The sequence below is a fragment of the Neomonachus schauinslandi genome, chromosome 5, assembly GCF_002201575.2.
Source record: "Neomonachus schauinslandi chromosome 5, ASM220157v2, whole genome shotgun sequence".
Classification (NCBI taxonomy): domain Eukaryota; kingdom Metazoa; phylum Chordata; class Mammalia; order Carnivora; family Phocidae; genus Neomonachus; species Neomonachus schauinslandi.
In genome coordinates this window covers 92,766,391-92,782,791 of record NC_058407.1, presented here as the reverse complement: position 1 = coordinate 92,782,791, position 16,401 = coordinate 92,766,391, and the positions used below count along the sequence as shown (strand labels likewise).

General features: G+C 44.0%; 1 protein-coding gene and 1 pseudogene across 1 annotated transcript in view; one reads left to right on the top strand and one right to left on the bottom strand.

Annotated features, from left to right (window-relative positions):
• ETV6 (ETS variant transcription factor 6) overlaps positions 1-16,401 on the top strand; it is a 235,021-nt gene that overhangs the window by 16,889 nt on the left and 201,731 nt on the right. The window lies entirely within an intron of this gene.
• LOC123324907 lies at positions 13,182-13,301 on the bottom strand (annotated as a pseudogene).

The following is a 16,401-nucleotide window of genomic DNA, read 5'->3' as shown; positions in this document are numbered from 1 at the left end:
TTATGCTTCAGGGCAGAATCTGATCACAGCGGAGATGAGGAAGAAATTTCCCCTTGTGGTATCAGGTTGCACAGTGGCCCAGGCAGGTGCACTACCTCTGTTAAACACACTCGCAGCAGCACGCTGCCTCCTCCCTGGCCATCTCCAGGCCAGGCTGTTGGACCTCGTGGGCCAGTGGGGTGATTCCTTTGGCAGGTCCTGCGCTTGAAGATGGAAGGCATCTCTACCCCCGCACTCGGCCTTCCTCCGGCTTCCCGTACTGGCCTCGGGGCCATGTTGCCGGGCCCTTAGAACCCTCTGCAACTTCGCGGGAGATTGGAAGTTGGGTCTTGGTCGCTACACACCCACGCCTGCACGCACATATGCCTTTAAAGAGTTTTCTGTAAACTCGCTGCCCCTTTCCTGGGCATGACTTTAGTGCCTACGCCACATCTAACCCATATGCATCCCCAAAATACCACTCACAACGAATAGTAGAATTCTTTTAACATCAGGCCCACAGTTGACCATCTCAGGCCTGCATTGTGGGTAGCTTTGAAGTCTGATCCAAAAGAAGTGTGTGTGTGTGTGTGTGTGTGTGTGTATTGGGGGGGGGAGAGGAGATGTGGAGGTGTGCGGAGATGGGCTTTTCCTTTTCTTCCTCTTTCCTTCTTAAGGCCCTGCCTGTGCTGCTGCTTGTGCAGTCGGATAATTACTAGTGCTTCGCCGGCCGACCCGCCTGCTCGTCTTCCTCTGCGTTTCTATCTCCTGCGGTGCACTCCTTCTTTCTGTCTCTATTATTAGCCTACTTAGCTTTACCATTCACTTCCCCACCTCTCCCTGGTTCCCTCCTCATCTTCCTCCGGTCTTTGTTTTCCCTTCACCTCAGTAAAGTTATTTTGGGGTGCACTTTCCTTATTCTGTTCAGATGTGAATCTTCTTTTTCTTTGTTACAATAAGATTAATTTGTTTCTCCTTCATTTCATCGTGCATTCCTTCATATTCCCCAAAATGGAAGGCATCGCCCTCCCACACCGAATGTCTGGCTTGTGAACCTTCAAAACAGGAGGTGCCGAGGTGACCTCCCCAAAAACAGGTTTGCTCATCCCCAGGACTGTGGGCTCTAATGTTCCGGTTCTCACCTCCTTTGTGCTTTTTCATGATGCAAACCCAATTATGTTCCTTCCCCAAATTCCTGTTTTAGTCCTTAATGGTTCACCTCGGTTTGCTCATTTTGTAGTTTATTATTTCCTTTTTCCCTGTAAGTTTTTCTTGTTCTTTGGGCAACACTGATATTCCTGTTAATTAGAGATTACACCAGTTTTCATTACCAAAATTTGCTAAATGGACATAATAGTGAGGCTTTGGCACTTATTTCAAGCATGCCCTTTGGAAATATGGGAAGAAAGGTAGATTTAGGGCAGCTCTTAGTGTGATAATAATTCCAGCTTTATGGAGAGAAGTAGTTCATGAGGTTCTAATGGAGTAAAAGCTTAAAAGTTACTCTCATCTTGGTAATTTATGTAGGTCTCAGTTTGGGTGAGAAACAGTTTAAATGTAAAAGTTTTTCAAGTAGTGGACTTAGAAATTATTATAATTATTGCTTTAATTTCAACAACTAATAATTAATTTCTGTATGTTAAGAGTTCTAGTGCTGATGATCTGTTACTTTGCGGTTTTAGCCTATTGGGAATTATAATTTTCTGGTTTTATAGCAGAGTTTATAATGTGTGCCGTGCTGTATTTAAGTAGCGAAACTGCGTTTCTTTAAATAGGCTTTCCTATTCAGACTTTTACTGAGGTAGCCATATCCTCTGACGCTTTATCACTACCCATTTGTAAGATTTCTTGCTATAAGGATAGTTTCATCCTGTTTGCAACATACCCTGTTCTGGGAATAGATAGAAGGAATTGAGGGAATTCTGTTTGAGTCATACTCCATGAAAGAGCAACATCATTTTAGGAATGAAAGCAGAGAAGTTCTCACTCTTCTAAAAATAATGGGGAGGAGATTTAGGGAGGTAGCTTATAGGATCAGTTTTAAGACCAGGTCAGACATACATGCTAATTCCCTCTTTGTAAATGAGAAGTGGCCTTTAATAGCTTTATTATGGTTAGGTGAGTAGGTGAGATTTTGTTCCCCCTAAAGCATGACGCTTCCGTAAGCATTGCACTTTGAAACTTGCCTTGTTGGGTTTTAAAAACGTTCTCTTAAGGGGGCGCCCGGCTGGTTCAGTTGGTAGAGCGTGCGATTCTTGATCTCAGGGTTGTAAGTTTGAGCCCCATATTGGGTGCAGAGATTGCTTAAAAATAACATCTTTAAACAAAAAAACCAAAATGTCCTTTTCTGGGTTTTAATCATGTATAATAAAACAAAGAGTCCCTTGCACTTTCTTAAAATCATGTATGCTTTTTGGAGAGGGTAGGTGAGCGAGCAGGGCTTGTGGGTTTTTCTTGCTTTTCCTTATGGGCCTTGCTTCTAAGAAGTAAGAAGTGATGGGAATAACCCAAACCATAAAGGTTATGGTGGATTTCTGCTTCCCAGGGCAGGAACCATACCCCACCCCACCCCCCACTTCCCCCAACTTGTATCTCAGTGGTCCTGAAAAGGAGGAGAGAGCTGTTGATTTGTGATTTTTTTTTTTTTTTTGGAATTCAGTTTTAGGCCCCACAGCTAGTCCAAAACCATGAGGACTTACCAGCTCAGACTTAGGAGCCAGTGGGGATTAGAGGTGGGGGTAGAAAATGGGGATTCTTGCTCCAGTCAGAGTTGTTTATGCAGGCTCGGGTTGGAAGCCTTGTTTCTTTGACTCTTCCATTAAACCTAGGTGTGCTGTGCAGGCTTTGGGTCCACTGTCACAATTAAAGGATGGGGAAAAGCGGCGTCGTGATGTCTATCCAATCCGTTCTGACTGCCGAGCACTTGTAATTCAGAGGATAGTCGTTAGAAAAACAGAATGTAGACATTTAGAGCTACAGTTTTTAGGAATTTAGGCTCCAGCTAGAACCCTGGTCTTTTGACTCCCAACCAGCTTACTGATTTTTAATTCAGTCGTTGGTTTTATTTTAGGCTTTATTTTCGAAATAACAGATTCACGTCACATCACTCTAATTTGTGGGAAGTTTTTCTGTTTTGTTTTTGTTTTTGTTTTTTATCAACCAGGTGATCTAAGTGAACATATCTGCTTTTCCTTTGGGTGTTTTCATTTGGGTGTTTTTTGGTCATATAAAGAAAACCACAAACTCAGAAGCTCTTGAATGCTTCATGTTTGGATTTTTTTTTTTTTTTTTTTTAGTTCAGAGGGAATTACGGACAGTGGAGTAGGAAATAGACCATATACATAACACAACATCCACTCCCCTGTCTTGCCACCTGCACTTCCATTGGGTGTTTCAGGGTTCATTTTAAGGTGAGAGGTTCATGCCGACCCCTTGACCACCCTGTTTCCTTTTGCTGAAAAATGTGATCACAAGGTTTTTATTTCACAGTGTACTTTGACTATAGGAAGGAACCAACTCCCACCCCAAACCGAATCACCTTTGAGATCCTATTAAACAGCGAATGCCCTGAACACCAGAATATGAAAATGCTTTTCTAGGATGAGCTCAAAGCATTTCATCCTCCAAATAAAATCTATCTGCTCACACTTAGATTGTTCAAAGGCAGATGGTAGGCAATTGAAACAGAGAGGCAAGCTGGCAAAAGAAAAAATAAAACCACAAATATCTGAACATGAAGGTGATCTACACTCCTGCCAATCCCCCTCCTAACTTCGTTAACACAGCAGTGTAGCAATTAAGTAACATGGGAACTCAGACTCATATGGCTAATACGATTGTTCTCCGTTAATGGGGTGAATCAAAGCTTGCATATAATATACAGCGTTATTCAACAAAATGCAGAGCTAAAGGAGAGTTTAAGACGGAATCAGCAGCAGAGCCCATAAACCATGCTACCCGTAGCAAACAACCACCTTATTGAAATCTCACTGGCCCCTACCACATGTTCACGGTGGGGTCACTGGTAGGAAATGTTCGCTATTACAGTTACCATGTCTTAAGGAAAGGGGCCACTCAGCAGTATCGAGCTTGAGAGTGGCAGTAAGATGTCCTTGAGGTGAGGGAAGAAGGTGGTGAAGAGGCTGGCTCAGAACACTGGGGAGCCCACCCCAGATGTGTTGTGGGGAAACCCTGACTTAGCCGGGGACAAACGTTATTGCCATCCTAGTGCTGCGGGGAGGCTGTGTAATCAGACAGCCCTCTTGATTCCCTTAGCCTTATAACCTACTAGCGGACTTTGCAGACGCCCAAACCTGGCACTTCTCACTAACCTTGAACTTGAACACTCAGTGACAGAAGGGGACGGGAGTGTGTTTCAGCTGCTGGAGCCGGGCGTCTGCGTGGCTGCCATCTCTCGGCAGGCCGTCTGTGGCTCTGCAGGGGCTCCGGGGCGGGTGCGTGAGAGGGGGCTGGTCCCCACTGTGGAAGGGGCAGCCTTCTGAGCAGGTGGGGCGGGCGCGTGCAAGGGGCGGCGGTGGGCAGGATGTGAGAGGAGTGCACTCTGCTGAGCGACAGTGTGGGGATGCGTGTGAGGAAAGTGGCCACTGACCAGGGGCTGGTGTGGGAGACAAGGCTCTGATCGCCGCCCAGAATAAAAGAAAGGATGCCTCGGTATCCAAAGGAAACCGCTGCTGGCAGAGTAAACCTTGTGCTGCCTCAGTAACAGAGGGGAGGCTTGGAAGAGTTGGCGCTACATGTGAAAAGGCAGTAAAATCATCTCTTGAACTTTGGAGTCATACAAAGTTCAAATATCGAGGTGTCTGATGGGCAGTGATTAGAGGAACTTTAGGGCGTGTGAATGAGTGAATGCATTCCTTCACAAATCAGTGTTTCTCCTCCCCAGCCCTCCACGTAGTATAGTTGTATTGTCCCAGAAACATGGGTTTATCTCTTACATAAGAGAGCTTGTTGCATTTTATTGCTGTACTCCATTTTCCTTTCTTTTCTTTCCTAATGGTCCTGTGTTTGATCCTGGCCAGATGTTGCCAGTGACTATTGTTAGAATGATTTTTCCTTTCCCTGCCCAGTCAGACGATGGCCCGTGGTCTCTAAACTGGGATTTGGCAGTGATTCACGACTGTTGTGAGTACAGTTCAGGAATAAAACTCCGGAATGGAAGGGCCATATTATGGAATTTGGTTGAAGCAGGTGTTGTTTTTCTTCTTCTGCCAATGCAAATCTATGTCCCAGAGAATTTGTCTTTACTCACAGAGAATGGCCTCTGTTCCACCTTGCTCTAAAAGGTACAAGCGCACAGGGATGCATATTTGACATGCACCTTGGGGACTGGCAGACCACCCCAGCAAGTACAATGTGTGGAATCCAGCAAACAATAAAGAGCGTGTGGTCGCGTGGCCGGATCGTTAACTTCCTTCCTTTCTCGCCTTGAGTTTTGGGAACTCCTTGCTTGCTAGTTCCATAGGCCATGGGATGTAGCTATACAAATGCCAGAGGATGCTCAGAGGGGTGTGTGGAGGAAGAGGGAAAGCAGGAATTCTGGGCCAGAGAGCCCATGGCCAGCTGGTGACCTAGGAAGGGAAGCTCAGGTTTTTGAAGTGAAAAAAATAGTTGTTTTTTTTTGTTTTGTTTTGTTTTAAAGAGGGATTTTTGTCAAGTAATACCCTGTCTCCAAGTTGGAGGATTCCAAAAGCGGACATAGAGTGCTTGCTCTCGAGCGTTTACAACCCAGGGAGGAGACAAACTTGTTAATGTAATGAGAGATGCAGAAGACGGCCAGAGAATATGGAAACACCCTTTGTCCGGCACCTTCTGTGACCCTGTTAAAATGTGCGCTGTGGCTCTGGGCCTAGGGGATTTTTTAGGTTTGTTTTTGGTGTTTTCCCCATGATGACCTGGTTGTGCAACCCTGCATTTGGAACCAGCTGCTTCCTGCTGCTCTTTTCCAGGAGCGCATGAATGTCCATCTCCCGGAGTGATGATGGAGACCAGGGTGGGGTGCAGGGGAAGACAGCTCGGCCTCCTCTCTCTCCCTTCTCCCATGTTCTCCGGCAGCCAGGAGCTGGGCTGATGCTCAGGAGGCCTGGGGCTGTGTCCCTGCCTTACTCAGAGTGGTCGGGAGCCTGGTGGTAATCTGATGAGGGCCACAGCGCTCCTAATGCCCGAGGGAGCCTGTGGCTTTTGCTGAGGGCATCCGATGTATTATGGGCTATGTAGGTACAGCTCGACCCCCTTCAGCTCCCTGGGCAGGCCTTACCCCCTGGTGTGCACACGTTTATTTATAGTTAGAGACCTAGCGGTAGCCACAGTAGTGAGCCTAGTTTTTGGACCTGTAAAAGTTTATTACCACAAGAAGCAGGAAGATTGGGCTCTTTTTGTAAGGTATTCTGTTGCCCCGAAGTACCTGCAGCTCCCAGGTCTTTTTACATTGATCCCACAACTGCCCAGAAGGCATTCAGAGAGGACCTTGTAGAAGACAGCCATCTGTACTTGTGCTACAAAGGGCAAAAATCAAGCAAGCAAGCAAACAAGAAAAGCCCTTGGAAGTCCTTTAGTTGTAGTGATATATATTTGAAAAGCATTATATATCACCGAGCAGGGACGTCTATACATTTCAGTCCCTTGAAAAATGCACTCTTCCAAACATCACGATACAGCCCTCTGAAGTTAGTTAGCATACATTGTGCATTCAAGGGAAATGTTAATTTGAAGCTAAGACATGGGGCTTTTTTTTTCTTCCTAGAAAAACGTAGTTAAGGAGCTAGGTGTACCTAGAAATGGTTAAATGAAATAGTGCCATCAAGAAAAAGCCCTCAAAGCCAAGTGGAAATTTTCTGTCTCACTCCTTGCGCTGTGTTTCTCGTCACAGCGTCTGGCCACTCACTGCTTGTTTGTGTCACTTTCCTCGTTAGTTTGGAGTGGGCCCCTGGCTGGGCGATGGCTTGGGGGTGACTGCGAGCTGTCCTTGGTTAAGGTGATGTGAGCAGCACACAAACGTCATGCCCTCCTCGGTTATTCTCAGCCTGGGATGCAGGAGCGGTAGAAGCACTACTCAGTCCGCTGTCCCTCCCCTTGGTCCCCTGTCATCACGCTTTCCCACATGGTTCCCATCGCTCCCTGTTGCCCTCAGGTGAAAGCCCAGCTAAGCCCGACAAGGCCTGTTGCCCTGTGTGATCTGTCCCTCGTCTCATTCCCTGGGACTCCCTTTTACCCACTCCCAGGAAGGTGTCATCCTCTCCTCTCCTGGTCTTCCTCTTCCTGAGAGACTCCTCTGTCTTTCTTCTCCCAACGGACTATTCATCTTCAGGTCTCACTCCCCAGGAGTCTTTTCCTGGACTTCCTGGGTCTGAGTGAGATGTCTTTCTCCTGTACCCTCGTAACACCTATTTTGAAACTTTCATCCCATTATCTTGTGATTGCCTCTTTGTATCCATCACTTGACAATAAGCCCATTAAGTGAGGGCCTCATCTTGATTTTGTGCCTGTGACCACAGGGTTGGGTATAGAGTTGGTGTTCCATAATAAATCATTGTTGAATGAAGGAACATGTAGAAAACAGAATATGGTCTTTGATTAATTTGGTGTCTGTTGCTCCCCAGATCCTTCTCATCAGTTCATAAGACTCTGCAGGACTCTGAGGGTGATGCATATCTGCAGTATTGTCAGATGTAGTCAGGTTGTTAGAAGTGTGCTTATGCAGGGAACAACATGGAGTTTTTTATTTTTAGTTGTGAATTCAGAATCTTAAGTTATACATGAGTTGCAGTGGTTTGGTTTTTAAATTGAGTTTTTGCTTAAACTTAAATCCAAAACAAAATGAACTAAAAGGAGTCATATGCTCCTCCCTACAAAGGCTCTGTGGCTCTCTGGATGTTCCTGTAAGACAGGAAAAGCTATCACAGATCAATTCCAGTTCCTGCCTTTGAAAGAAGATAGATGGGTCTGGCTTTGTGAGGAACCTTCCCTTTCTTGCCTCCCCCCTCCACTCTCTCTCTTTCTCTGCCAGTAATTGCATGGCTAAACTGAAACACTACTGAAAATCCAAGTTCTTTCCTGGCTCTGAATAAGGTAGCATACATATCTCTACTCTCTGGAAACATACATACATGCATATATACATGCATATACACATATACTCTGCTTTTGGCCTGAAATGATGGGCCTACATGAAGACCTCTTTCTTGTTTCTTAAGCAGATGGACAGCTCTTTTATGTTTATCTGAATCTTTCTTGGTTACTTTGCTGGGATGTAGCCAAAATAACATGGGATATGGAGTCCGGTGACTCGGATTAATTGAACACATACTTACTGAGCACCTAGGGTATTCTGGGTATATTGGAATTACTATGGTGAAGAAGACAAGGCCTCTGATTCAAGAGCCTTGCTGTGTTAACAGGGTCACGCTAGTGCCATTTACTTTGTAACTTAAGGGGGCGAATCATTTAACCTCTTTAAACTTCCTGTTTCTTCACTGTAAAATGAGGATAGTAGCGCCTACTTAGAGTTGCTGTGCGGATAGTAACACCTACTTTATAGGGCTGTTAAGAGCACCTAGGTGTTCATGTTTGTCAGATTCCGCCTGACAAACATCTGTTCATCCTTCGCGTTTCTCAGCCCTTTCTGACCTCCTCCAGCAAAGATTCCATGCCTCAGTACCCCACGGTCCCTCGGGCAGTCTGCTGTGGCCCCTCACTCCTCCCTGTGAGCATCACATCTCTGGTCCCTGTGCTCGTGCCAGACTCTTGGCCCATCTCTGTAATCCCAGTGCCTGGCTTGGTGTCTAGCATGCAGTGCTTGGTACGTGCTTGCTGCTAAATAAATTAAAGGACAAGGTTTATGAATGATCAGGTACCACACATACCATGTTATTATTGTAGGAACTTTGGGCAAGAAAATAGAACAAAAAGACAGAGTGCTCTGAGGCTCTGGAGATTGAAGGAAAACCTGGCATGTCCAGCTCTCATTTTAAGGTTATAAATGTGTGCCCCTTAACCGTGGATGCTGATAAACATCCAAGTCTGTTTGATCAGACATCAAGGCAAACCTCTTGAGGTCAGGGAGGAAGGCTTAATCTACCATAGGTTTAATCTAAAGGTTAGCACATGGTTTCATTAGCTAACAAAACGAGCAGATCTCGGTGGTTGACAAAGACAGGCTCATTTTGGTTGTTTTCTGATGTGTGCACCACAACAAACATGGTAACACCTGCTTCTCGCCCATTTCGTCTCCTCTTGCAGAAAGAAGTGTGTTTCTCCTCTTCTTGCGATGGCCTCCTTTCCTACCCTGACCATACCTTTTTTGTTGTTGTCCATATAGACAAGAGAATTAATACGAGTTAGTGATAACCTATGAGTTGAAAAGAGACCGTTCTTGTCCATTGTGGCGTGTGTGTGTGTGTGTTTGTGTGTATGTGTGTGTATAATCTTCAACACAGTCTCAATGTGTGGGAGATAAGGGGTGAGCACTTTTGGAAAAGATCATGCCTTGAAGGATTAGCTTTTTCTCTTTACTTACCTCTGGCTATCAGCATTGAAATCAAAGGTCAGATGGTTGCTTGAGAAGAAACAGCCACTCTCAGCAATTGTGTAGTGTTCTAGGTTGGGTCAGTTCTTAGTGCTGGATGGATAGATGGATGGCTATATGCATTTTTGAGAAAAAGCAAAACAAAACAACAACATTCCTTCCTGAGTAAAGCTTGGTAATCCTTCCCGCTGTGCCTCCTTTCATCTCTTCCCTGGTTTCCATAGACTGGGGCCTCCCTCCTTGTGGGCCTACCATAGAATTTACTTGGGGCCTGTTAAATTGTCTCGATGTTTTCTAGTCTATAAATATATTTTTAAATGGGGCCATCATGGGATTTGGCTGTATTTATTTTTGTCACTCTCTCGTTTTTCTCCCGGGGAAATGGCGTGTTTACGAAGAATTTCACTCATTGGTAACGTTCGATGACTTGTGTCTTTCATAGACCATGTCTCTCCCCTGCTGTCATAGTTAGGGAAATGGACAGTTCCTTACTTTCAGACATGCTTGTTCTAGGGTCTGTGAATAGCCTAGGACAGCGGCCACACTCCCTTTGGCATCCATCACTTTGGCATTCTCTGGGTTTCACGCATCTCATCGTATTACTCTTCTCGAGTTTACAAATCTCTTTTCATTGATTTCATTTGAGTTTGGCATCATGATGTAGTGGGACTAGCACTTGGCTGGGAATTAGGACTAGCTGTGCCCTTGGATAAGACACTCAGCATTCCTGGTTTGTAGTTTTTACCTCTGTAAAAGTCGAGACATCCAATTTGATAGTTCTCTGGCTCTAAGGGCATTTTGACCTCTGAATGCTGAAAGGATGCAGGTGGGATTTCAATCGTTCATAGCTTATGCTTTCTGGGAGCATTTTGGTCAGCTGTGTGAGTGATGATTCAAAAAATCCCATGTTCCTATGAGAAGCAAAGGGAAATATGCTGGCCCCTCAGATGGTAGCTGCTAGTCGGCGGGGGCAATCAGTTTATTTCAGGTCAGTCGATAAGCTAGAAACCAAATTGCAAAGTTGCCCTGTGCGTATTATTTAGTATCATTAAGGTATACATTTTTCTTATTTCAAAACTACTTTTGATGGTAGAGTATTTGCTTCCTTTGTTTTTGATTGTGAACCCCTTTGCCCGTTAGTGATGGTATTCTAACTCACCTCATCCAAAAAGATCCATATTACATGTCCAGCTGGGACAGGGACTCTGCATCAGGGAGAGCATCTCTCATATAATTTGACTCAGGCTGAACACATTGATTTTCTTGCAACTAGGGATTGACTCCCTCCATTGAAGACTCATGCGAGGGGAAGAACAGATAGCGAAGTGTTTGTTAAGATGGTGGACTGTCCTTATTTTGCCTTCCGGCAGCAAAGTGATCTGCTTGGAAACTAATTAAAGCATTTCCCCAACGGTGTTGATGATCTGCTTCTCCTCCTGGCTATAATTTGAGCACTCCTGCAGTCTCTTAGATGGTGGTGCCATGTGTCAGGACCTGGCCGAAAAGTAGCCGCCCCTCTCTCCATCTTTCTAGCCTGTGTCCCTTGCCTGCAGGGATTCGGAGAATGGCTCATTTCTTCAAGTGAATTCAGACCTTTCAGGTGATGCTCTTCCATGATACTCCTTGCTGTTCTGCTTTTTAAAGTCTTGAATACTATATATAGGTAATTAGGACACTCGAGGGTCCTCCACGTCTGGTCCACATTTTTTGGTGGCACAGGGACGAAGCTTCCTCTCTGGAAGCCTGCTAAGCCAGGCTCTCTTCTCTGCATCCCACTGAGTCTAGACTTAACTTCTTTCTAATATGGCAGCGTCCTTGCCCCATGGCTGGAGGATAGGGATGATCTTTGTCATGCCTTGGCAGCTGTAAGCCACGTGGATCTGCTTTCGATAGCGGCTAGAGTACTGTCAGGTCCACTGGGTTCCTTTGTTTTTCAGGATAATTTTTGTTTGGCTCATTTACTGAGTAGCAGACAGAGTCCCACCTTTTCTTTTTGATATAATATGCTAAAAGTTTGGGTTCTGTGGCCTTAATCATTTACATAGCTCAAGTTAGCTATTAATACTTTTTAGGATATTTAATGCCCATTTCTGGTGGGCTTCACCTATTTTTTATTTTTATATCATAAACCACAAAGTCCTGTGACTTAGAAAATCACGAGGTAAGACTGAAGTTAGGAATGTAAGATCCTGACTAGGATATGATGCTCATTCTCACCGCTGGCTAAAGGCTTCAGACCATCATTCAGTCAGTAAATCTGTATGGTATATTTTGTTTACACTTTGATTGTCAAGGCTAATTGTTTTAATTTTAAAATTATGCCTTGATTAGATTCAGGAATCCCTTGTAGACAAAAACTCAGGAAATTTGTTTGAATTTCTACAAGACCGTTTTAATTTCACATTTCATAGATAACACCAAGACTTACCCATGCTTTTCATACTGATGCCTCCCTTAAAGATAAGATATTTAAATCACAATGCAAGTAAGGTAAAATAAAAATGTAAAAAGAACTCTAAGAAATGAATCTACTCATTCCTTCTCGAGACATTTATTTATTCATTTATTGTTCCATTTTTGCCGTGGCATATAGACCACTAGACTCTATTACTGTCTAATTTATATAGAGGTTCAGAAAGTAGGACTGGGAAGAGGAAAGGGGGCATCAACTTTCCTTTAAGACTACTTTTTAAGTCTATTAGTTTCTGTAACTCTCATAGCTGAAGAACCTGAAGGCAAACTGTAAGCCTTGAGTTTCAAGTTGGTTTTCCTGGAAATGTCACCAGGATATAAACTCAGAAGCAGACCACCCAAAGAAAAATTCCCTAAAAAATTGTTATTCCTTTTTTTTTTTTTATCGTGTTACCGATGTTCCTGTGGGATTCCAGAGAATAGTACATACTTTGTAAAGTTGCCTCCCAAACTTCCTTGCTGAGCTCCTCTTACGGAAGAGGCTTTTCTTTACTCTGTGAATGTGTGTATAAAGACGAAGGCCTAACCTTCCTAAACACTGTGTTATAAAATTAATTGATAATTAATTCCACAGATGCATACTGATACATGGATAGAAGACAAAGATGGTCATTGGTCGCAGACTTTGAATCAGAGTGACTCAAGGGAATTGGGCCTGCAGGTACGAAGTTTTAGGCTCACCATGACCAAATCACTTTACTTATTTTCCTTTTAATATTTGTACATGATGACTGTAAGCATCATGTAAAAGTTCTTTAAATAAGTACAAAATAATTACAAATGATAAAACTTCTTTTTCTTTACGGTAGATAAACCAGTGTGTCAGAGGGGTTCTCATCCGTGGCCTGCTTTGAATCATCGCTAACGTGATTAACTAAATGAGCATCTCATTTTATTTAGCTTTAAAATTAATGCTTTGTGGGTTTTTTCCCCCTTTGAGATTTTACTTAGAAAGGCTTTCTCTACCTCAAGATCAAATAAATACTCAATTAAATACATGAACTATTACCTGTTCCATTTTTCCATTTAGATTTAAGATTTTATTAGAGAAATCTCCACACATATTCCAAAGTAGAGAACAGTATAATGAACTACATACACTCACCACTCAATTTCAACAGTTCTTAATACATGACTAATCTTGCTGTATCTATATCCTCCCGCACTCCTCACCCCTTTTCCACCCTGGTATTTTGAAGTATAAATCCCTCACGTAATTTTATCTATAAATACTTAAGTATGTGTCTTTTAGCAATAATCGCGCCTCGGATAAACCTCATTGGCTACGATACTGCCACTGCGCAAAGCTAACAGACTTTAAAAAAGAGGAAATAAAATGTCATTATTACATCTAACAAATCTAACAGTAATTCCTCCATGTTATTTAATTAATATCTACCGCTCAAATATGATATCTAGTGTTTTTTTTTTTTTTTAAAGATTTTATTTATTTATGTGACAGAGAGAGACACAGCGAGAGAGGGAACACAAGCAGGGGAGTGGGAGAGGGAGAAGCAGGCTTCCCGCAGAGCAGGGAGCCCGATGTGGGACTCGATCCCAGGACCCCGGGATCATGACCTGAGCTGAAGGCAGACGCTTAACGACTGAGCCACCCAGGCGCCCCATACCTAGTGTTTTAGGCCTTGAGGATACAACCTATAAAAGTAAGGCCTAAGGTTTTACTACCTTTGGGCCAAAATTCTAGTGTGAAGAGACAGACAAAAGTGAGTAAGATAAAAAGAAGATAATTGTGTTGAGTGCTCTGAGGCGGACACAATGGGCAATAGGAAAGAATGACCCAGGCCCCCAGGGGTGAGGCTGTTCCAGGAAGGGGTGGTCAGGAGCCTTGTGAGGAGGTATCGGGGGAGTCAAGACACCAGAGACCGGATGAAGAGAAGGACCTGGGCACAGCCTCCTGAGGGGGTGGAGGAAGAAGATTGGTGATTTTGGTGGGCCTGCCAGGGTGTGCCATCTCTCCAGGCAAACTCTTTTCATTGTTAATGCTGGCTTGAGTTGCAGTCGTTTGTAATGCATAACGTTTTGGTGTCTTAACTTTTCGGCAGGATAAATAGAACCATCCAAAATACACTGATAGTGAACTTCGTGATAATTTTTGGCCGATGTGTTTATCAGTTATGCTTAATTGCCCCCTGAATGTTCCAGAAAAAAATGAAACTGAAAATTGAGGCTGCTTAAAGACCCCTTGAAATATATAAGCCCTGAAGGGTACAAACCCTTATCTCTCTGTAATAATAAGCTCTAATTTCTGCAGGGCAGGTTCCCTCTTGAGATTTTGGACACTTCCTGATTCTTTCTGGGTAAAATAAAAGTGACAACTTCTTTTTTTTTCCTCTTGTGACTTTTTAATACTTCTCCTTCTTCTCTGGATTAAAACCAGGAAGTGAAAATCAGTGTGTAGAAACCAACAATACACACACGCGCGCGCGCACTTGTGTTTTCATGGATATATGAATATATATATGGGAAATAGGGAGGAGGGAAAGAATGCATAGGGAAGATGGTCTCTATTAAATTTGATTTAAATGTAATAGCAAATTAGAGTACATTCTTGTCTGAATCTTTTCTGTAACAAAGATAAAATGAGGCATTATGTTGAGATGATCGAGCACAAGTGGGCGATTCCAGCGTTTTTCTTCTCAGCCATTAAAAGAAGATTTTGAAAGAAACAGTCTTTCCATATACATACAAAGAGTTTGTCAGTCTCTCTTCAAACACAGCCAGCCACAGTCAGACTAAACATTGGGAGACATTTCACTGAGTCCACAGTGGAGATATTTGTGGATTCACATATTTCCTTTCTACAAGAAAGTCTTCAAGCATTTACTGTGTTCCTGCATTTAAGACCCCTCCCAGCATCGTAGGGAAAGAAAAGCACCCAGACTGTAGTCTTTACCTTTAAGGAACTTGTGGCCTAATTGAGATAAGATGTCCGCAGTAGAAGAAGGTAAGTAGTAGCTGAAGGCAGAATGTAATCAGTGCCAAGTGCAGATGAGTGCTAAGGGTTGAAAAGAGGGAGAAAGTTCACTGCAAGCTTGAATAATGATCCTAATGACTGCAGCCAGCATGCAGGGAGTGTTTACCTTGTACTGGGTACTGTTCAAATATTTTACAGGTATTCGGTCAATCATCTTCATGTCCGCCATGACATAGGTGCCCAGGGTCACGTGACAAGGAAATGGTAGGGGCCCCCCCCCCTTAGATTCTGGGCTTTCGGACTCCAAGGCACAGTCTTATGCATACCAGAGTGGGCTAGGGAAGCCTGCAGCAAGGGGGGACCCTTTGGGCAAAGGAAGCAGCCCATCTCACGGAAGCAGCTGGTAGATACAGGGAAAGAGTGACAGGTAAGGTTTCAGGGACATTATTGAAAAGCCCTTCAGTGTGGGTTAAAGGCCTGTAAACTTGCTGAGAAAAGCAGTTGGAGAACCAGTACATGAACTTACCAAGAAAATAACATGATCACCCGACACCCTGGGAAGATGGGTCTCCCAGGGGAACAGCGGGGCTGTGTTGCTGGGCAACCACGACGGTTCAAGTTTGGGCTCTCTGATCATTTCTGCTTCAGTCTTGTGGCTGTCCAGTGACTTGTTTGGCTTTCCATTAGCCCTTTCTCCCTTGGCCTTGAGGGATTGGTAACTACAGAATCTCAGTCACCAGGCAGGATGTGCTCACCGTCCTGCTAGTCTTCCTGGCAACTCCCACAAGGCTGATGTGCCTTCTTAGACAGCAGGAGGTAAAACCAGGTGGCATCACCCCCGTTACTCCTCTCTGGATCTGGGGCCAAAGACTGCGAAACCACATTTCAGGGCAACTTGGAACTTTTAGGAGGAGAGTGGTGGCACGCAGAGGCCCTTCCAGAGTAACTGCAGTACCAACAGCTGCCCCTCCAGACCTGCCTCTGCATCCCTAGGGGCTAATTAGGAGACTCCTTTGTGATCACCTGGTCGAGACTGCGTATATTTAGACAGCAAGGTCAGGGGGTGTAACCACAATTTTCTACTCCTTGCTGATTAATCTAGGATTTAAATACAGGCTCCAAAATAAAGTGTAAGTGGTGGTAGCTCAAAGAAGCAAACCAAGCTTCACATTAAATGACATGGGGCTCCTGAAAATATGGGAAGCCCTGGGAACAAAGGTTACTTACTACATCTATAACTCTTTTTAGACAAAGAAAATATGTGATTAAGAAATGTTTTTGGACAGATCTCACCAAGATTATTTACTGGGAAGGAGGCCCAGGACTCAGCCAGGCAGGAAAATGTGCAGTGTTTGCCGGAGTTGTGGAAGAACATTCTGAAGTTTGGAAGTAGAGTGAACGAGGGGGAGGGAGAACCATAATACAGTTTTCTGCTCTTAAAGGATCCCTGCAAAAGCCAAAATAAGTAGAGGAA